We start from the raw sequence: 21095 nt of genomic DNA, 5'->3' as shown, positions 1-21095 counted from the left end.
AGGGCACTCCTGCTTGTCAGAAGTGGGTAAGGAGGCCCATGGATTTCAGTCACCACTTTTTAGATGTGTTTCTAACCACTGGGCATTGTCAATAAGGCCACCAAGTTGACATTGGTGATGTCCGAAAGACTGCTTGTGGCTCTGAAGCCAAACAGAAAGATGGACTTAGTTTTCAGAATTTATGCACCACCCTCTTTTCAGAATTTCCTTTTAATGAGCTTATTGCATATCCTCTGTCAGTCTTTAGTCCTGATTTTCCCTGTTAATTGTCTTGGAAGACATCCTTGATGTCTGGAGTTTTCATTATATGCTAGGGCAGCTGAGAACTGAGCTGGGTAACACCCATCCCCCTTTCTTTGGTGACATTTTCCCACCAAAAAAACCTCCTGCAGTTCTCTACCTTTCTTTTCAAAATGTTGTGAGGTAATTTACAGACTGAAAATCTTGAGATTCTTCCACCTTTGCTGTGTATACCAAAGAGAAACTTGTGTAAATTCTCACTTTATTACCACACCTGTTAGAAATCACTGCTACAACTTAGGTGTGAAAAAATGTGGCTGCACTATACCTAGTAAGAAATACATATGTACCAGCCTCAGTGTAAGTGCATCACCACTGCTATAAACCAGACACAACTACTTTGGTGACATTCACTGTTACTGTACGTTGACAAGTTCCCATTTAATTTACTACATATGGTTCCACGTCTCCATAGCTACTCTCGTGAATTCATTATTCATTAAATAAGTGATGAATTTACTCAAATATTGCAGCCACATGGCCGACACAAATGCATTCTAATATTATTAACACGTTGCCAACTTGCAACTCTTCGAAGTCTGAGTAAATGTTTTGACAAGAAGAGGCAGCAAGAACAAATAAGTAGTAGCAGCCTAGATGAAGTTCAGCCATAGTTCTAACAGCTTTAAAGTCTTAACAGTGTTTTCACTGGGGCAGTACCAGATAAATTGCTCTTATGTGTGCATACAAGAGACTAAAATTCCTTTGAAAGTTTATAATTTCTCATGGGAAAACACAACATAAAAGTTACTTTTACTCATAGAAAAACAACACCATATTTTCCTGTCAACCTTTGCTGTTGGGAATTTCAAACTTTTTGCATTTTTTCCCCGTGATTCTTTGTCGACCCAAGGGACAGGCGTTTACAACATAATTTACTTTCAGCGTGTCTCTGTAAATCATTGTAATACTTTCTATGGCTAGTGAAAAAAAAAAAAAAAAAAAAAAGAGCACGGCCATAAAGTAAAACATCAAGAACTACAGAAAGAAATGGACGAGGCATAGAACATCACTAGGCTATCATACACATCCCTGGTGTCTGCACTTGATGACTGCTGTATGCTATTCTAATCCCCCTCTGACTTGAGGAAGTGGAAAACAAAAAGGTGACAAGAATAAAGAATGAATGGTATGGAGCAGCTAAGTAGAAAAGGGCTTTATAGGATGAAAAAAAAAAAAAAAAAAAAAAAAGAGAGCAGCACTCGCAAGTTGGACTGACAAACCACTTTTCCAAGACTTCAATAGTAAAGTAAACCCCCTGTTTCGGGAGAGCAACACTGAGAGGGAGGGATACACAACAGAAATTTATTTTACAAGGGCTTTATATAAATGTTTGTATTTAGAGGTTGTAATATTTATTGGGAAATATTTATTGAACTGTATTTACTTGCAGTAAAATATACAGAATGTGTGGAGCATAAAACGCATCTTGGTGGCAGGCTTGTGGGCGCAAAGGGAAAAACACTGACATTTCATTTTTGGAGAAGGCAGTATTTTTTTTCTTACTCTTCTTAAGGCCTGTTGTTGTCACTGTTGTTGTACAGGCTTAACAGTGTTGTCTCAGGTTAGGTGCTTTAAGCACAGCCTGCCATAAAAAAAGCTGGAAACCTGTAGAGCCTTTCAGCCTCACTTTTTGAGACTGCTGCTAATATCAAGGCTCATTCAGTTTTACATTAGAACTTGATGACTTGCACATTGGTTGAACCTTCACCTTTTACAACCTTAATGGGGATTTATTAGCTATTTCACAGTGTGTAAATTTGAATCTAGGTCAGATGAGGAAGAAAAATAGGGCAAATCTGGGCCTTAAGTATAACCTGCATATAATATATCAGGTTAAAAAAAAAGGTGCAAAATTAAACAGATGATTAAAAGTGTCTAGAGCAGTCAGAGTTTGAAAAAAGAGCTTGATAAATTAGGGGTGTATGTAGGGTTTTTTTTTTTTGAGTTCAAACTCAGGTGACTGGTGAAAGTCTGGTTTCCACACAAATTCAGCAGATTAAGGAGTTAAAATAGCTTGTTAACCTGTTTCTGCTAACTGCTCGCAAGAGGAAATGTAACACAGGTGTGTTTGATATTCACAAGATTAAAGCTTTTGTCTACCATCAAATGTTCACCACATTAAAGCCGTTTTAATGAGGTATTGGAAGATAATGAATGTAAGCCTCTAATTCACTGCAGAAGAGACAGCTTGACCCTGCTTTGACCCCACTGCAGCCAGGTATCTAAACCAACATATTAGTCACACTTAGACCAAAAGATGTGTGCATAATGAAATAGCCACTACCTGCTGCCGTTCTCGTCTGCTGATAATTCAAGTTCAGGTGCCTGAACCTTTCTTTTCACTGCCCTGAAAGTCTGACATCAGGTAATCCCTGTTGGATGGTCCCCATCCCATCCCAGCTCTTTGGGAAAGGCTGTACAGAGGGGAAAACCCCAGAGCTGTCATGAGAAGGATGGATTTCTACAGCGTGTGTGCATGGGGAATGGGTAGGGGAAAAATGGGTATGAATTAATGTTATTGCTCAGTTATCGTTCATCCCGTTACTTAGAGATGCTCAGAAAGTCAATAGCTGGAGTGAATAAAGGTTGGAAAGGTCTTTCTGGTTCATCTAGTTTTGTACTTACTGTTCAATGGATCCACCCTCCTGCTAAGCTAAGGTACGCTGCCTGTTTAGTTATTCTTAATAGAATAAGCTCCAAATAAAAATAAAATAAAGATCCCAAAAGGTTCTCCAAACCAGATTTATTTTGGCATGCATATGCAGGAAACTATGTACTGTAGCAAGTTTTAAATACTGTATTTGGACACTAATTCTCAACTGCCGTCATCAGTTTGCTGACAGCCATCTGCTTGGACCCTGCTCCTTCCTCCCGTTCAGCACCGTTAAAGTAAAATATTGACAGAAACAACTTCTGCAGCAAAAGTGGAAAAGTTAATAACATAACTGAAGTCACACAGGATTTTTCTCTAATGTTCTGGAGCTCTCCTACAATTTTGTTTTACTCATGCCTTAATTTAGAAGCGTCCCACCCGGCTTAAAAATAGAGGGTTGTGTAGCCAGCTATCTTTAGATGACACAGGTTACCAAGGAGGAATCTATAAGTGCCTACTGGATGGTTCATGTGACTTAATTCTAATGAGCAATATACGTGCTCCTGGAGAAGCTGGCACACCGGGAGGTGTGTTGTCAGTCAGAGCAGGGAAAAGAAGTCATCGCAGTAAGGTTATCACTGTGGCTGCTGAAAGCTGCAATGGCATGTGCAGCAGGTTGGTATAATTCAGATTTATCTCCAGAAACATTTTGACCAGTGATGTGGAGAGCCCATACATTCCCTTACATCATGCTCAGTGTTCTCAGGGGTTCCTCAGCACTTCCAGAAGGACCCCAAGCTTCCTTGGACCAAGATGATTTTTTGTTCAGTCCATGGCTTGTGATGTTCACCTTAATGAGTCTGAGCTGCTCCAGTTCAGCACAAAGCAAGCTCTACCTTCAGCTCTTTGCATGAAATGGTGTTAAAGCTCTTGCACAGGTCACAGGGCAATGCACAATAGAAGACTTTGCCACTAATTATTTCAAAAAGAAAAGTGAACATGCGCTCATGTACACACACACACATCCAGATATACATTCATATAAATAATTTATTTATCATACCTATTCATAATACATGAATCTTTTATATTTTATGGTGATACCATTGCTGTTTGCAGATTTACATCTCTTATTAAATTCCCCACACAACAAAACACAATACTATAGAAATATATAGCCCTGCAAACTGATTCAAGACTTCTAATCCAAGTGGTCTTACTGTCTGCAATATTCCTTTCTAAATTGTGCCATTACATCCCACAAATTGACTTGCAATGAAAGGTAATTTCTTTTTATTCTCTTACAGCTTTGCGGGAGAAAGGAAGAAAGAATCTATCCCATAAAGAACAACACAACAGTTTTCAAGCTAAACTCTCTAATGTATACAACTGTGTCTGCTCTTCTGCAGATACATAAACATCAAAACTGAAGTCAACCCTGTGAGAAGATGGGTATGTTTACTATGTTGAAGAGATCAGCAGTAGATTAAGTGGAGAAAGTAAAGCCTTTGGGCAGATGAAAAAAAATTTCTAGAAAGTCTAGTTTCCAAGCAGAGAATTTGACTAGTGATGCAGAGAGCCCTGCAGAAGCTAAGGATTGTTTGCATGTGAAGACAATGCCTCATCGTCCAACCCAGCACTTGAAAACAAGAACATTACATTTTTTTGAGAAATGTTTTCAATATTTGACCTGGGTTTTTGTTTTTTTTTTGCTTTCTATAGACCAAAAGTAAATAAATCTGTTCCGTCATCCTGAGAGAGTGCATTGGCCTCCGGCTCTTGCCTGATGCATGGCCTGGCAGGTCAGCACGTGGGGAAGAAGCTGAGTACCAAGCACCCTCCACCCTGGGTGCTTGTGAGCAGCTTCCTCTCCACTCCTGCTCACTTCTGCCTTCCCCATTCACTCTGCTTTCTCCCTCTCTTTGGGCTAATCTCCCCAAACTTTGCTTAAAATCCACTTTGTCAGTCCTCTGAGTGGTCAGCACCTCCACCTCTCTTCAAAGAGCCTTCAAAGATGCCAAAATCATAGAGTCATAGAATGGTTTGGGTTGGAAGACCATCTAGTTCCATCCCCCTGCCCTGGGCAGGGACACCTCCCATCACGCCAGGTTGCTCCAAGCCCCTTCCAGCCTGGCTTTGAACCCCTCCAGGGATGGGGCAGCCACAGCTTCTCTGGGCAACCTGTGCCAGTGTCTCACCACCCTCACAGCAGTTTCTTCCCCAGATCTCATCTGAATCTCCCCCCTTTAGGTTTAAAATCTTTACCCCTCGTCCAGACCCCATAGCTCTGTTTTTCCCCCAACAGAGCAAAGCTGGTTCTGCATGCATCACCTGAACCACGAGGCTGGAAAACTCCACTCTGCACTACCTTAAGCGCAAAAGCAATAGTTTTCTTCTCTTTCAGTTTAAAACCGTTACCCCTCGTCCAGACCCCATACCTCTGTTTTTCCCCCAACTGAGCAAAGCTGGCTCTGCATGCATCAACTGAACCACGTGGCTGGAAAACTCCACTCTGCACTACTTTAAGCACAAAAGCAATAGTTTTTTTCTTAAGTATTTCTTAAAATGAAAGGTAAGAGTTCACTAAGAAAATATAAGTTATTTTAAACAGCCTGCCACATGTGGTGAGGATGGCTTACCAGCCTTATCGGTCTACCTTGCAGGTTCTCTTTTATGGTCTGTAGTTGGAGATGCTGAGGTATCCTCAGAAAGCCACAGGCATAAACCGCATACAGAGATTAAAGATCTCATTGGAAGAGACAGGAGGAAGTGCTTCTGTTCATCTTCTTGTGAGTGTTCTTCTGCAGGTCAAGACAACAGGATCTCCTGCACAGGTCCAGGACTTTCCAGAACATTTAGAAGTTTCTGGGCATTTTCCAAAAGCAAAAGCATCAGCAAACCTAAACCATGAAAAAATACTCAGAGAAACAAAATGAAGCATGACAGAAAAACTGTTTCCTACTGTTTCCCACTGTTTGTCTATAGAGGACAAATACAAGAGTCCCAACACATCTTTGCTGTCTCTTTGCACATTGGTGTAATTAAAATCCCTGTTAAGTGTTGTAGCTTTTGGTTCCACATGTTAAAGAAGGTATTTTCTTCTCTATCTGGTGTTCTTGCTACCTTTCCCTGATTCAGTGTTGTGCAGCTCCATGTGACTCTGGAGTCAGGAGGTGAATTTTTTCTAAGTCCATCAATTTAGAATATTTAGACATTCTAGAAGCCACAGTGATTTCTGAGACATGCTGGAATAAAGATGGCATTTGTTGGTTTGAACTTAACACTGTATTTTAACTTGCAAAGAAATGTAGAAACAGGACTATAGTGATTAAAGTCATAGGGGTGATGAGTACCACATTGCAAATTATTTTGCTTTTGCAACATCTAAAATGCAAATGATGAACTATAAGGTTCCCTAATATTTTAAACCTTGACACAAAAGAATTGGAAAGAAACAAACTTTCAGAATGGGGATAGAAATGCAATTTAATTCCTACAGGTAAATAACACAATATAGAAATAAAATATCATACATTTTGTATATCAAGGCCAGGCTGCATGAGGCTTAGAGCAACCTCATCTAGTGGGAGGTGTCCCTGCCCATGGTAGGGGGGTTGGAACTGAATGATCTTCAGGGTTTGATCTTCCAACCCAAACAAATTTATGATTCTATGATTCTATGATTTTTGATACTAAAAGAAGAAAACTCTGTTGAGCATCTTATAAACAAGTCCAGCTACAGAAGACTTTGTTGCTTGTTGTGATGTGGTGACATCAGAGAGATATGGACACTTCTCTGTCATTAAGAGCCAGTCACCAGAGATGCATTGCACGAATCTCCACGTGCTCCCACCAGCATGGCACACTACCTGCACTGTGTCCCTCAGAGTGACTCCTGCATGGCCAAAGATATTTGTCAATGTCTGATTGCAACCAGCACCTGCTGGGGAAATTCCTTGCTGCAAAGCTCCAGCCACAAGTCCGATCAGAAATCTGTGAAAGAAAAAGAAAATTAGTAAAGGTCTTTTCTATATACACTTCCCACTGAAGAATAATATTGCAATGCAAACTGCTTCTTGATTTAGCATCTTCATTGCCAGCATTTATGTCAGCTGAGCCTTCAAGGCTGACAATTCACATCTCTGAAGAATCTATGAGATTTCTACTAGCTAAGTCTCACGAAAGAGAACATCCATTTTTCCCAACAAACCAAATTCTTCTCCCTGACTAGCGTATGATATAAATGCAAACGCCGCTCTGCATAGCCATATCTAATTGTAAGGTCACACCTTTCTTTAATGAGTTTCCTAAAAGTTTATAGCAAGTTTCCTTAGAGACACAGGTAGGGTTTCATTGATCTCCAGCCGAGGCTGTCATTATAAGAAGATGGGGTTCCAATTTCTGATTAATGAAAATTATAATTATGTACAGATAACAGAGAGAGAGATGTTTCCATGTTACTTTAAACAAAGAAGAGTTAAGGCCTTATCTTAACTATGCATTGGCACTGCAATGCGAAATGGTCATGCAAAATTAATTTTTAATGTGTTCAATTTATATTAAAAATTTCTGCAAGTGTGTGAATTTTTTTTCTAATGCTGGAGTGCTACTTCATTTACAATATTCCCTGAAGGTGTTTTTTTTCTTAAAGAGACTCTTAAACTGAAGCCATTTTAAGGGTTTTATGAGACATTATGTGAGCTTTCATATGCAAGTTAGTCGTTAAGTACCAGATATTATATTCTGTAATATGCTTAAGTGATATTAGAGGCTGTATATAGCCTGCAGTAATGGCTATTGCTGCTTTTTTAATTTATCAAGAAAATGTTGCTTAAATAAGGAGCAAATCAGTGCTTGGGTGTAGAAAATATAAATGTAAAGGAAGTAACAATATTGTTGTGACATACTTTGCACTCTCAGCTTCACTGGGGAGCAAAACTGGGGTCTACTTTCTCTTACTCTTACTGACACACATGGCAAGTCCCATATATGCGGTGCTGGAGACAAGTAAAAAGAAATTTCACTTGTAAACAGTGTATGACCATTGCTCATGAGAACTAATATTATGCCCCTGGTAACTGGATTTTTTTGTATGTTTCCTGGCATTCAAACAAAGTAGTATCTCACATTTGCACTTAAACGGGTGAAGCCTTTGAATGTTCAGGCTACAAGGGGAAATGTTTTTGTTAAGCTGGATTCACTGGTCAAGCTATAAAAGATAAAAAAAATAAAAACAACAAGCCAACACTCACATGGTAAACAAACTTTCTGGTTTTTGTCCTCCCCCTATTAAGAGTCAGAGAAAAAAAAAGGGACAACAAGCCTTTAAGCTAACAAACTCGTAGAAATATAAAAGTCATTTGACTTGTGCCTCTTGCTCCGTGGCCTGACACAGAAATAAAGTACTTCTGTAGTTGTGTTGCAGAGAAGTAGGATGCTGGCAAGTGTTACACTGACAACCCTGAGCAATGACACCTTATTTTGGCCACAGAGTCCCCCACCAGCCCCAACCCCTGCGTGGAGCCCCAGCTGATGGCAGAGCTCATTGTGGTTAAAACATTCCTTCTCTAACCACGGACCCCTCTTCTGTGCCCAGCTGCAAACTCCTATTTCCATGCAGAGTTATGATTGAAGAAATGTATTTCAAATGAAAAATAATCTTTTCCATTTTCTTTCCCTCTCCCAGCTGCTGATTCCCACCCTGATTCCTGTTCCGGAGCTGTGATTAATATTTAAAAAAAAAAAAATAGAAAAAAAATCACATCATCTTTCTCTCTCTGTCCCTGCCTCTCCTCCCCCTCCTCTTTCGTGTCCTCCTCACAGCTGTGGATCCTCACTCCTCCTTCCAGTCGCCATCGCTGTCGTCCTTGCTCTCCTCCCTCCCCCGTCTCGCTTAAATATTTCAGAGAAAAGTAATCCAGCTTCATCCAGGCTTTATGATATTGCCTCTCCTCTTGCCTGCACTTATCCTCACTTGCTGCCTTTGGGAGGAACGAGGCCCTCGGCACCCTGGAACCTGCCTTTTTAATGAACCTACTTGCAAACGAGCATCCAGATAGGCACCAAATTGGCAATATGGACCTCAGCAAGCTCTAGCAGAGGGATTTGAGGACTCTGTTGAAGAGCACTTTTGTGGGGAACACATAGGCTCTCCAAAGTGATGCAGCAAAAGCCCAGTATAAACATCTCCAGCCTCCTGCTGCCTGGTCTCAGCCTGCTCTATGACCTCATGCAGAGTGCCTGAAATCTGGTTAATGCAAAAAATCAGCGGCCCAGAGGGACCTTCCTGGCAAGGAGGAGTTGGCCAGTGAGCAGCAGGTCTGTGCTCCAGGGGAGGGGAGGTCAGGACAGGGTTAGCCACATTCCCTTGCAGCATAAAGCCTCCCTTGGCCATTTTTTTTCATGGTTTATGACTACTCTGAATTCTCTTCATGGACCAGGAAACTTGGCCCTAGCCTCCCAAGTCTACAGTAGCTATCAGGAGAACTATATATTCACCAGATGACAAAATGTTCCTCCTTTCATCACGAAATTCTCATTGATGGCTCCCAAGTTTAAGGATGAGGAAAACACAGTAGTCTCTGAGGGATGGTAGTTTTTGGTGTCTACAGCCCATGTATGGCTATTTCTTGTGGTTAGAGGACGAGCCTCTGCTGTGATCTGCCCATCACTCCTTTGCTGAGGTGGCTTTTGCTTTTCTCTGGGGATGTCCCTGTGGTGCATTCCTACTTTATCTGGCTGAACAAGTCATAGTGCTACCAGGTGTATCCAGGTTTGCCCCTTTCTGGGGCAAATCCACAGGCAGCTTGGACTGAAGACTAACAGAAGAAAATTAAACAAAACCAACCCAAGAGATAGAAAGCAGTAATAAATATAATAAATTAATCACCTCTTGTCCCCATCCTGTGCTGTCTTGCCTCCCCGTGGTGACCGAGATAGAAAGCAGTAATAAATATAATAAATCAATCAATACCTGAATCACCTCTTGTCCCCATCCTGTGCTGTTTTGCCTCCCCGTGGTGACACCCAGCATCAGTCTGTCCTGCTGCAGACCCTCCTCCCCAGCCACGCTGGGAATCTGACCTCAGGAACCAACTTTTAACCAGTTTAAAGCTCTTTCATATGGTCCAAACCATTTTACCCTTTTCTCCAAGGATATCAGTGGAAGTTTCCTGTTAATGTCCATGTGGTCAAAGGGCAATTAGGCTTTTCTACGGTCTCGCAACGTGGAGCTTGAACTGGCTTAATGCTTGATAGGCAACAGAGCATCTGCTTCTCTTCTCCCTCCCACCCCCTTCACTCACATGCACAAAGCCCCACTATATTAATGAAATATTTTCCCACTCTTCACCTGATTAGTCTCTGTGCATGTGCCTCTGTGTCTATTTTTCATGTACCATCTATGGGGGCGTATGTACGTACGTGTTCTTCATGTGTGCCAATGTGCGTTCCCCTGATTACATACAAACAGATGTTTATATATAGAATGCATATTATAAATTTAAATTGATACAGGAACATAAATCTGAATAAATCACAGCTAAGCTGCAGCTTAAAATAAACATTCTGGAAAAAATAAGCAAATAAACTTTTTTTTTTTTTTTTGGCAGAATGTTTATTTATTTAACAACAGCGATGCAGTTGCTTACAGTTTCTACAAATGTTTTATCTCTTCTTCCTCCGCACCTGTCCCTGAGTGAATAGAGCCACATCTGTCTCATCTTGGCATAACAAGTACACATCTACATCTGTGAAAGATGATTCCATTTTTGAAGGAAACACTGTCTACTTTTACACTCCTGCAGTCTGCTAGAAATTATTACACAATGGATTTTGTGTCTTGCAGGAAGGCTGCTAAATAGTGAATAGCGCGTTTGGAAATGATACAACAAAAGTAATGCCCTACTTTAACAAATAGATAGCTAGATATAGATATAAATATATATCTATTCTAAACTTTACGGATAAGATAGATACACTGATTAATGCTACCTTCAATTTACTGTTTCTAGCCTAGTGGACTCACGCTTAAAAAGCTCAGGAAATGGGAACTGTAGAGTATAGGGATAGTAATGGGATATAGAAGCTTTCACCCATCAGCTGCTGAGTCAAAGCCTAGATGAAGTTGGTAGCAACTGCGAAAATAGCTGATGGTTGTATAGTGGCATATATGAAATGAGATAACGGGGTCTCTGGACAACAGAAGGTGGGGTTTGGATCATTTTTCCAGAATTCTCATACTGCTCTACCCTTGGTTATGTGCCATGAGGAAACATAGCTCCGGCCTGAGCCAAGGTGTGGGAGGATCTGCTGGGAGGGACCATGGCCAGGCAGGCCACTTGCAGTGGTGACACAAGGTGTGTGAAGACCCTTGGTCCTCCAGGAAAACCATGTCTGCCAAGCCATGGTGCCAGCATGGCCAGTGACCTCTTGGCTTAGGGCCCAGGCACCGTGTCAGCACTGACAGTGGGTTCTTGCTTGAGAGCAGCCACGTTCTATCGCAGTTGTGTTATTAATGAGATTCAGTAGCTCATTAAATAAATGAAGAGGTGAGCTTTGGCTGATATAGTTAAGGGTTTAATGAGGTAAAATAGCGAAATAGCCAAAAGCCTCTTGCTGACTGCATCGCCGGTGATATTGAACCGATGAGCAGTCATTGTGTTATGCACTTCTTTTATGGGCTTAGCTATCAAAGCTGAAATAAAAATAAAGGAAAGGTGAAGTGTCCTGAAGCTCCTCTTTCACTGTCATTATTTCCCTCACTGTTACTACCTCCCCTGCATGGAGCAGCTCTAGTAGTGATGTCCTGGAAGCTGTAAAAGCAGTGCAGGAAGGTGATTCATCCAGGCAAGTTTGCTCAGCTTCTCACCTGGAGGGATTAAGCCCTGAGAGAGTGTTAACCCACCACATTTGTGGGACCTCTGCCGTGCCTTCTGCCAACATGTCTGTGTCTGCTGAGCAACCAGATACTACAGAATTTTTAATCTGTATGGGTGGAAGAGGAATTTCACCAAAAAAAAAAAAAAAAGAGGTTTGTCCAGGAAATAGAAATGTTTTCTATGGAAAAAATCTGCCTGTAGTAAAATTTCTACTCACCGCTTCATCATCGCTTCCTGGCCATTTTTCATCCTCTGCCAACCTGGATAGCTGTGCAAAGCATGAGGAGTCTTCCTTGCTTTCTCACCCACTGAGACCTTTAAACGGAAAAGAAAAAAGTAGTAAATAGAGAAGTGACAGCGTTGCTTTCAAAAATGAATGTTATTTCTCTCCCAGACTTTCTGTTGCTTTCCCTTCACTGTGTTGCAGGACAGAGTGAGAGTGAGTAAAAGACAGGTTCACTCCCCTGTGATTTCAAAACAGTCCTAACACATCCAAATCAAACAGAAATCAGTAAGTGTTCACGAATTTGATTTCAGAAGTGAATTATTTTGCAGGGGAAAAGAATCCCAATCAGAATACATTATCAATTGTAATTAATTTAATGGTTTAAAACATATATGAAGATTTAATGATAAATCATGCTGGTTGTTATATCATTCTCAGACTCTTTTTATGGTAGAAGGTGTCAGTCCTTAATATTTCAACAGACAGGACTGATGATTTTCTTTTAAAGCAAATATGGAAAGGAGAGGACAATTTGTACTCAGCTACTATTCTCCTTCCATATAGTATATTGAAGTATTGATACACGGGTCTCAGATGCCACGATGCCAACACTCTTTCCTTTTTCTGTGGTCTTTCACGCACTATCTTTAGGCTTTCTTAAAATTAACTGCTTGATTTACCCATCCTTCCTGGGAATTTATGATTCATACCTTCCCTTTTTTCCCCCTCTCTCTTCTGCCAGACCTTTCCAACTCCCAACTGCTGTTCTATCTTCTATATTAAGCACCTCAGGCTCTGATGTACTTGACAATGCCCTGTACTTTAAACACACACACAAGCCCACCAGTGATCTGAGATTTTTTTTCTCTAATGTGAACATACATAAACCAAGTGCAGACTCCAGACCTTTCACAATCTTAATAAATATTTATATTTAATTTTCTATCTTCTTTACATTTGTTTTTCCTATTATTTTTTAAAAGGAATGAAAAAAAAAATCATTGACAGTTATATAATGTGTATTATTTACTTAATAGCTGTTCTGGTCTATTGGGTAAATATATAGTCAGGCAGTTTTTAAAACACGTATTATGTACCCAAGAGACCAGAGAGACTCTGAAGGAGCTGTTCCAGTCTATTGGGTAAATATGTATTTAGGCAATTTTTCAAAATATGTTAAAACTCCTTCAGTGCCATTCTGGTCAATTGGTTAAATATGTATTTAGGCTTCTTTTTTAAATGCCTTTTATGTAGCCGATAGACTGAAGAAACTGTAACTGCTGAATATGTTTTCATAATTTTTACCTATGGCTATCGCTTATAGTTGCTTTCTCTGTTTCAGCTCTGTCCCCTGCTGTTGCATCTATTGCATCACCAAGGAAGGGCTCTGTGTCCCAGGCATCATCACCGAGAGCAGTGGCACAAGCAAAGGCTACTACAAAGAGGTTTATATGTGAGCCAAGTTATGAATTACATTCACTCACCCTTTCTCCCTGCCAGTGATGCCCTGCACACATTTTTCCCTCATTTGGTGCTCTGTTGGTGGACTGATATACTTTGCATTGTGCTCTGCTGGTTAGAATGATGGGTATTTCTAAACCAGACCCATTTTTTGACATTCCAGGACATAAAATGGCATTCCAAAGCCCTGCTGTCAATTCTGGGGTTATATGAGAATATATAAACTTCACTTATATGAGTGAAGTTTAGCACATGCTTAACTAAAAGCTAGATCAGGGCTCAACCAACAGCCCTTCTATCACTTTAAATTTAAATACTTTTTTTTTTTATATATATATGCCTCCAAAATCTTTTTAGGTGTTCAAGGTGACAGGAAAATCAAATCTGATGGCTGAGCTGTAACACAAGTTTCTGAAAATCTTAATGTAAAGTAGCTGTGACAGATGTTAGCATGCTGGGGTTTGTACAACTTCTGCTATATTTCAGCTGAAGATATATATTTACATCTAGTTCTTTCTGGGTGAGCTCTGGTGAGAATTTATACAGTGGTAGAAGCAGAGGCTGGGCTTAACACAGTGGCTCAAGAAAGGCAGAAAAGGAAACTCTTCCAGGCTTTGTCTTATTAATCCACAGCTTTCAAGACAATGATATTTGCTCCATGGTTGCCTCTTTGCCTTGCCTCCCTTTATGGATCAGGCATCTCCATTGAACTGCTGTTGCAAATTAATCCAAATGTTATTGTTGTACAAACAGGACTAAACAAGTATCTCCTCCTTTTATCCCCACTGCATGAACTGATGGTATGAAGCCCTTTTCAGTTTATTGCTTAATGATAAATTATTAACCTTCTGCATAGAATCTGTGATAGTCTGTTCAGCCACAGAGTATCTTCATTTGCCTGTGCTGATAATTATTTCAGGAAGTCCAGGTCTTTCCCTGCTTTCTCCAGGTGGGTCCTCACCTGTCCTTGCAATTGAAGTTGTTCCTGTTAGTAGGTGGCTGCTCTTGATTGATGGTAGAGCAAATAGTGGTGTATGAAACCCTCCTCTTGTTCTGCTTCAGGACAGATGTGCACTCTCCCTTCACAGCAAAAGTATATTACTCACTCATCCGAGTATTAGAGAGTTTGTTCTATTTTGGGTTTTTTATCGCTTTGCAGAAATTTTGAGATAGGATATTATAATTCTTAATAATTTTCATTTCCTTTGCTCTTTTTATTTTTTTCCTTGAATCACATATTTCATTAATAAGACAGCAAAGGCAAATATTTAAAATACATTTAGAAAGCTTTAATTACATTAGCTGACTAGCATCTACTGCAGAGATGGAAAAGACAAAGAGGCAAAAATGAGCATGGAAAAATGAGGAATACACATCTGTTCACACACACCCAAGGACAGGTATATGGACACGTGGAGATGGAAATGAAAATTTGGTTGGCTATATATATTTTAAACAGGCACATGCTAAGTTAGAAATATTCTTGTTGAAATCAGTGGGGACACTTAAATCTAAGCAAAGTGTAAACCTCTACAGATTGGAGTAAAATGATGTCACCATTTCAAATAAATCAACTACTTTGGTTTGCATTAATACAAGTTTAATTCAGAGGATTTTTTTAAAGAAACCCAAATGTGGAAAAACATTGATAAGAATTCCGACAAGGAATATTAATAAATGAAAATGTTGCTAAGAACTCTGGATAAATTTGATGAGTTATTGCCAAAACAACTTTATAATCCAAATTATTAGACCAGCTGTAATGCTAGTATAAAAACAGCAGTGCATTTGAAGTGATGTTATGTCACTCATGTAATTTCATAAACAATGATCAAATCCCATCAGAATAAGAAACATCTTGGCTGTCAAACATACCAAGATGCTTTCCAGATCCACCAGTCTACCCAGGCCCTTCCATTAATCAGCACTACATAAGCTTTTTTTTTTGCCTTTTTAAATCATGGAGGGTGCTGGGAGGTGCTCTCAACAGGAACTGTTGCTGTGTAACATGCTCAAGCCTGAAATGTGATTCTATTTTTATAATACAAGGATCCCTGCTGGCTTCGGGGAGTGCTGGTAGGTACTGTATCCAGATCCGGATGTTGAGCTTATTCTGTAGAAAGGATAAAATTCCATTTTTATTAATGTTCCAGCTTGTGGGGGTTGGCAGGGGCCAAGGGTTGTTTTTTTTTTCACCAACTTACTTCGTAAGTTATTGGTGAGGTTTTCCTTTTCAAAGGATACTCAATGCCTTGCCAGGTGAAATGTGGGTAAACTGTAACTGAGGCTTCTGAAATAGTTCTGCCAAGCTGCTTCACTTCTGCCCATTTAACCATGTTCATGGCCCTCTCCTAGATGATAAATGAATTTATCCTTTTTTGGACCAAAACCATTACTGAGCCAAAGTGTTTTAAAATTTAAAAATAAAAAAAAATAGTAATAAAAAAAAGATTAAGCCCTTCTATGCATATTAACTATATTTACAACATATAAAACATATAAAGAAGAAACAGTCATTGTTGTTCCATAGCCAGGAGGTTTCCCTGCTTGTATATGGCAGTAACTATAACAGAGGGCATGACACTGGGTTAACCTCCTGTTGGCATAATCTGATTTGGCAATTTCAGTGATCCTAAGAATTTTCTTATTGTATCAAAATGAGTGACAGCCTGGTGATGGGAACAAATGAGGGATGAGATCAGACCCAGTTGCATTAGATTAAATGGAAATGTGATGTTTTCGACAGTCAAAAAATGCTGGAGACATCATCAAAGTTATCAGAGCCCATCTCTTCGCAATCTCTACTAAGATCATTTTGTTCCCTTACCATTGATCTACTATAAAACTGAAAATTAATTTAAAGGAGGAAAGATCTTCAAATATTTATATCTGAATATATGTGTGGGCAAAATGCAGACTGAGAGCCAACAGCTTATTACAATAGCCTGGATGAACACTAAACCTAGGACCTGGGCCAAATATCATAAAGATTGAAAAGACAACCTTGCACTGGATGTTAGATTCAGCCCAGAATTTTAGTCCTCCTTCCAGATGTGTGCCCACACACATTTCCTTCTTGTACATTTTCCTGTCACAAAACTTGTTGCATCTGTCACCAGGAAAGACTGCACATGAAGGCCTTTGATTTGTGAAGGTGTCTTTTGGTTCAAAGCAACTGAAGCCAAGATGGGAAAGAGAAAAATGCCGGTTGGTGCAGAGACCTGAGTAAATACCCACAGGTGCAGAAGAGACACAGGACATTCATTAGTTTAGCAGTAACCCAGCCCTCTCTAACAGGCATTTACTTTGTTTCATGTAATATTAAGGATATTCAATATCATTACCTGATAAAAGGAATTGATCTATTGAAGCTGGCTGGACTCTGGCCACTTCTGTACTCTGTCACCACCTGCAAGAGAAAATAAAGGTGCTACAAAATACCTGAGTCCTGACATACTGATTTTCCCTTCAAGAGCACACACCAGCATATCCAGGGTCTCCTTTGCCTTTGAAATATGACTCTTCTTTTTCCTTAATCTGCTCTGGACACCACTTACAGACTGAAATGGATATTCTCCATTACCATTAAATTTCAGAGTTTTACTGTTTTCCTCTGACCTCTGCAATGCAGCAGTGGAAGCAGAGACTCCTCCTCAGGTTTTCTCTCCCTGGGAAAATAAAAATAAATAAATCTTTCTCAGTCACGAATAAGCACGAATGTGTATACACCATCAGCACCCTCATTGCTTCTGGGAAGACCAAGAGAAGGAGACTGAATTGTCCCCTGGATATGGAGACACATTTTAAGTTATGAGGGGACCCCAGTAAGAAAGAGGCAGATCCACCACAGCCAGTAGGAGCAAAAAAAGAGAAAAGCCCTCCTAATGCCAAAAACTACTCTCGTGCTCATATCTGTGGCACACATGGATGGAGTGAACTCCAGCACATCTGAGCACAAGACTTCTGCCTTTAGGAGCTGGCGAGCCCCAGGCTGGGGTAACAACTCAGCACCTCTCCATCAGGGAGCAGAGAAACCCTCCAGCTTTGTGGGATGCTCTTATGCATATCCAAGAGCACAAATGTGGTTCTTGAAGGAATTTTCTTTTTCTAATTTTAGTAAAAAAATTACAATAAGGGGGTACTTCCTTACAGTACCTCACGCATTATCCACTGATAAGAGATAAATTCATTTTTTGATCTTACAGCATATTATTCTGAAACGAACTTAATATGGAATGTGAAAGATACTTTATAATTTCAAACTCAGAACCCCTCAACTTTTAGAATTGGTAGTGAGCATATGTTTATGAGAAACGACCATCAGACTCATCATGTTGATTGACTTAAAATTAGATGACATATTGTTTTAAAATGCCTTCAGAGTCCTTCATTTGATTTGTAGCTACAGTCTAAGCACTTGAAAAACCTTTGATAGGCATATTTGTATGATATATAAGAATTTAAGTATTTATCTCTCTCAAATGCGAGTTTCCTTGCTTGTGAGAAATTTTCTTACTGGGAAGGTTTCCAAAACCACTCTCATGTAGCTTCATGGAATTTTCTCAACTCTTGTGTTTGCTCCTTCTCCACACCTCTTCCCCAGTGCAGAGAGGCACATCTGTCTGTTTTCTGCCTTATCAAGCAGACATCTACATCTGTGAGGAAAACTCCACTTCCTTAGCTAAAAACCTGTATCTGATTGTGGTAATAAAGCACTACTTCCTCAGTTCAAAACATACATCAGACAGGACCAATTACTTCAAATGACTCATAGCAACAGGCAAAGCAATAGTCGTCTTTTCAAAGCCTTTGAACTTCTACCGCTTCAAAGGTGTACTAAAATGTGGTTATGAGGCGATTGTCTAAAATTGCCAAATTACCAGTTTCCAAGCTTTGACGTTTGTTATTTCGAGCAACTAGACAAAGGAAAGCAGTTCATTCACCAGCTGAGAAAAAGAGAGCAAAACAAAAAGATATTACCTAGGTGAAGAGAGCTCTTAATGTGACGCATTCCTAAACACAAAACAGAAGAATACTTATGCTTTAAATTAATCAAATAATATAATTAGATTATCAGACAATGCACAACAATAATGCAAAATGCAAACAATATGATCCAAAGCTACTGAGTGAATTTAACAGGCTTTTAATCACATCCTGGAGGTCAGAGAGGCTCAAAGTGTTATTAATGGGAATCAAAGCTTTTCACCTTTAGGTCACCCGTTCGAATGTGGCATAGGTTGGTTCTGACTGAGCATCATTACCATCTGGTAATTACTGGCAAGGCCATGTGACATGGACTTCTGGTGTCAGTAGCCCCAAAGGAGAGGTATTTGCAGAATCCAGCATGAGCCTCAACTGCAGTGGGCAGTGATGGACAAAGTAGTGTCCAGCAGAAGGCACCTGATCCAATGGAAGACAAAAGTAAAAATGCAGAATCCAGCATGAGCCTCAACTGCAGTGGGCAGTGATGGACAAAGTAGTGTCCAGCAGAAGGCACCTGGAAGACAAAAGTAAGTGCAACAAAAAAGTTACTTCAGTAAGACTTTCAGAGCTTTCTTCTACTTCCAAATAATATTAAATACATTTAGGAAGTTATTGTCTAAAATTGCCATATTGTTTCCAATATATCCAATTCCATCTTTCTTATGGTGGACAAAGCATCAGTAATGCATTGTCCTTGACGGTGTTGGTTTTCTCCTGACCAGAATCATGTACATTGAGAAAGAGATGCAATAAAACTTTTTTTACTCTAGTTGGCTAATAGTTATTCTTTGAATGGACTGATCTAATCTGTATAACTGTCATAATCATGAAACTAAACTTGAAAAATTAAGTTAAAACAGAGAATCCTCTATACTGAACATCATAAAGCATATTCTTACTTCCTAAGTAAGATCCAAAGACCTTTGGATCTTCAGGATGCAACTGTTATTTTAACTTTAACAGGAATCCTCCAATATTAAGACCACATTTAAATAAATATAGGTCTAGTTCAATAATGTATTTCTGATTGCTTCACTTTTGTATTGAAACATTGAGCTTTGGTTTCCTCATGATTCATTTTATTGAGTTTTTACCCAGCTTCTTGACATTGGAAGGCCCTTGATGCAACTAACTTAACACTCCATGTTAAGTTAAAAGGAACCTCTGGCTCATCAACATTTTGCTATCACTATGAGAAGATCAGGAAATCTGAATTTATCCATACAACTAAATGTTTTTCACAAGCCTCTGAGAAAACAAGAGAGAGTTTTCATCTTCACATATTTTTATATTGTATTTGTATGTCAGAAAAGGTGGAAACATATCACCTGAACTTTTTTTTTGGAGTGCCCTAAATCCACTCAGATGTGTACAATTTCCAACACAGCACGTCCTGGCTTCACTAGGTCACATTTACTTATCCTTGAGCACTAGTCCTTGATATCAGAGGAACCGTAATGGTTTATTGAGGAGATTGTGGGTCTCCTCTGTGCCCATCAGGAATAAGCACTAGAGAAAGAACTCAAACTTTCCTGCTTTATTTCTAGAGGTCTGGGCAAGATGAGTCTGGGTAAGGTGAGTCTGGGTAAATCCAGGGGAATAAGCACTTATTAAAGTATTTATTTTCCTTTTTATTGGATCAGATATATTTATTCATCAGTTTACTTTTAATAAATTATTGGGGTTTGTTCTCAAGAAAGTTTGTTATCAAAATCCAACAGAAACAACTCTAGGTACATCACCCAGATGTTACTGGACAGGGAAAACATGGTACAGTCCTATTCCTTAACTGGTGTAACTCTTCAAATCTGTCTTTTCATGCAAATAGTCACTTGTATGAAATCAAGGAATTTAAGGTTCCATCAATATTTGGCAATATCTACATTAAAACAATTGTTTTTCTACAGATCTTGTCAGAAATGTGTTTACACAACTATTCAAATTGAGAAATGCAACAAAAGAGAAGCAGAGAAAATTCATTTAAAAATTCCAATATTCATAGTGGAGATCTGTTCAGGGCTAGAAGTCACTTCTGGCTTTGGTAGAAAGAAAGCCTACAGGCACTTCTTTTTATGAGTAACTTACATCTGTTCAAGCACTGTACTTTGCTAACACCATACTTTTGTTTTTTAGACTGAAGATCCTTCAAGTCTAGCAGCTCAGATGCTTGTATCCGTCTGTACCCTTGTGGGTGAATACCTGTCACTTTAGACAGTCTTCTCTGATTATCTCCTCCACGGTGAGATTCAGATTGCCCCACTAACACACTGCTTTCTCTCCTTTGGCACAAGGTCAAGTGCCACCAACCCAAGGCCATAAGCTTCACTCCAGTTAAGGAAATAACAGTTTGCCTCCAACAGTTTCTGTCTTCTCTTGATTAAAAAACTGAAAAGGTCTCTGAGATTGTTTGGTGGAGTGAAGGGACATGGACCACTCATTCAGTCTCTCTTCAACTAAATTTTGTGCCAATTCTACTAGTTCTTGTGCCAGTTTCTTTGCTGGACATATTTCGATGTATAAAATCAACAAAAAGAGCAACCCTTTTGTAGAGACCTGGTTTTTTAACCCTCTCTCATGCACACAAGGCAAAAAGAGCAACCCTTTTGTAGAGACCTGGCTTTTTAACCCTCTCTCATGCATTTTAGCA

Source organism: Calidris pugnax, unplaced genomic scaffold (assembly GCF_001431845.1).
Source record: "Calidris pugnax isolate Ruff unplaced genomic scaffold, ASM143184v1 scaffold60, whole genome shotgun sequence".
Lineage (NCBI taxonomy): Eukaryota > Metazoa > Chordata > Aves > Charadriiformes > Scolopacidae > Calidris > Calidris pugnax.
The sequence above is the reverse complement of the archived record's forward strand: the minus strand, read 5'-3'. Positions refer to the sequence as shown.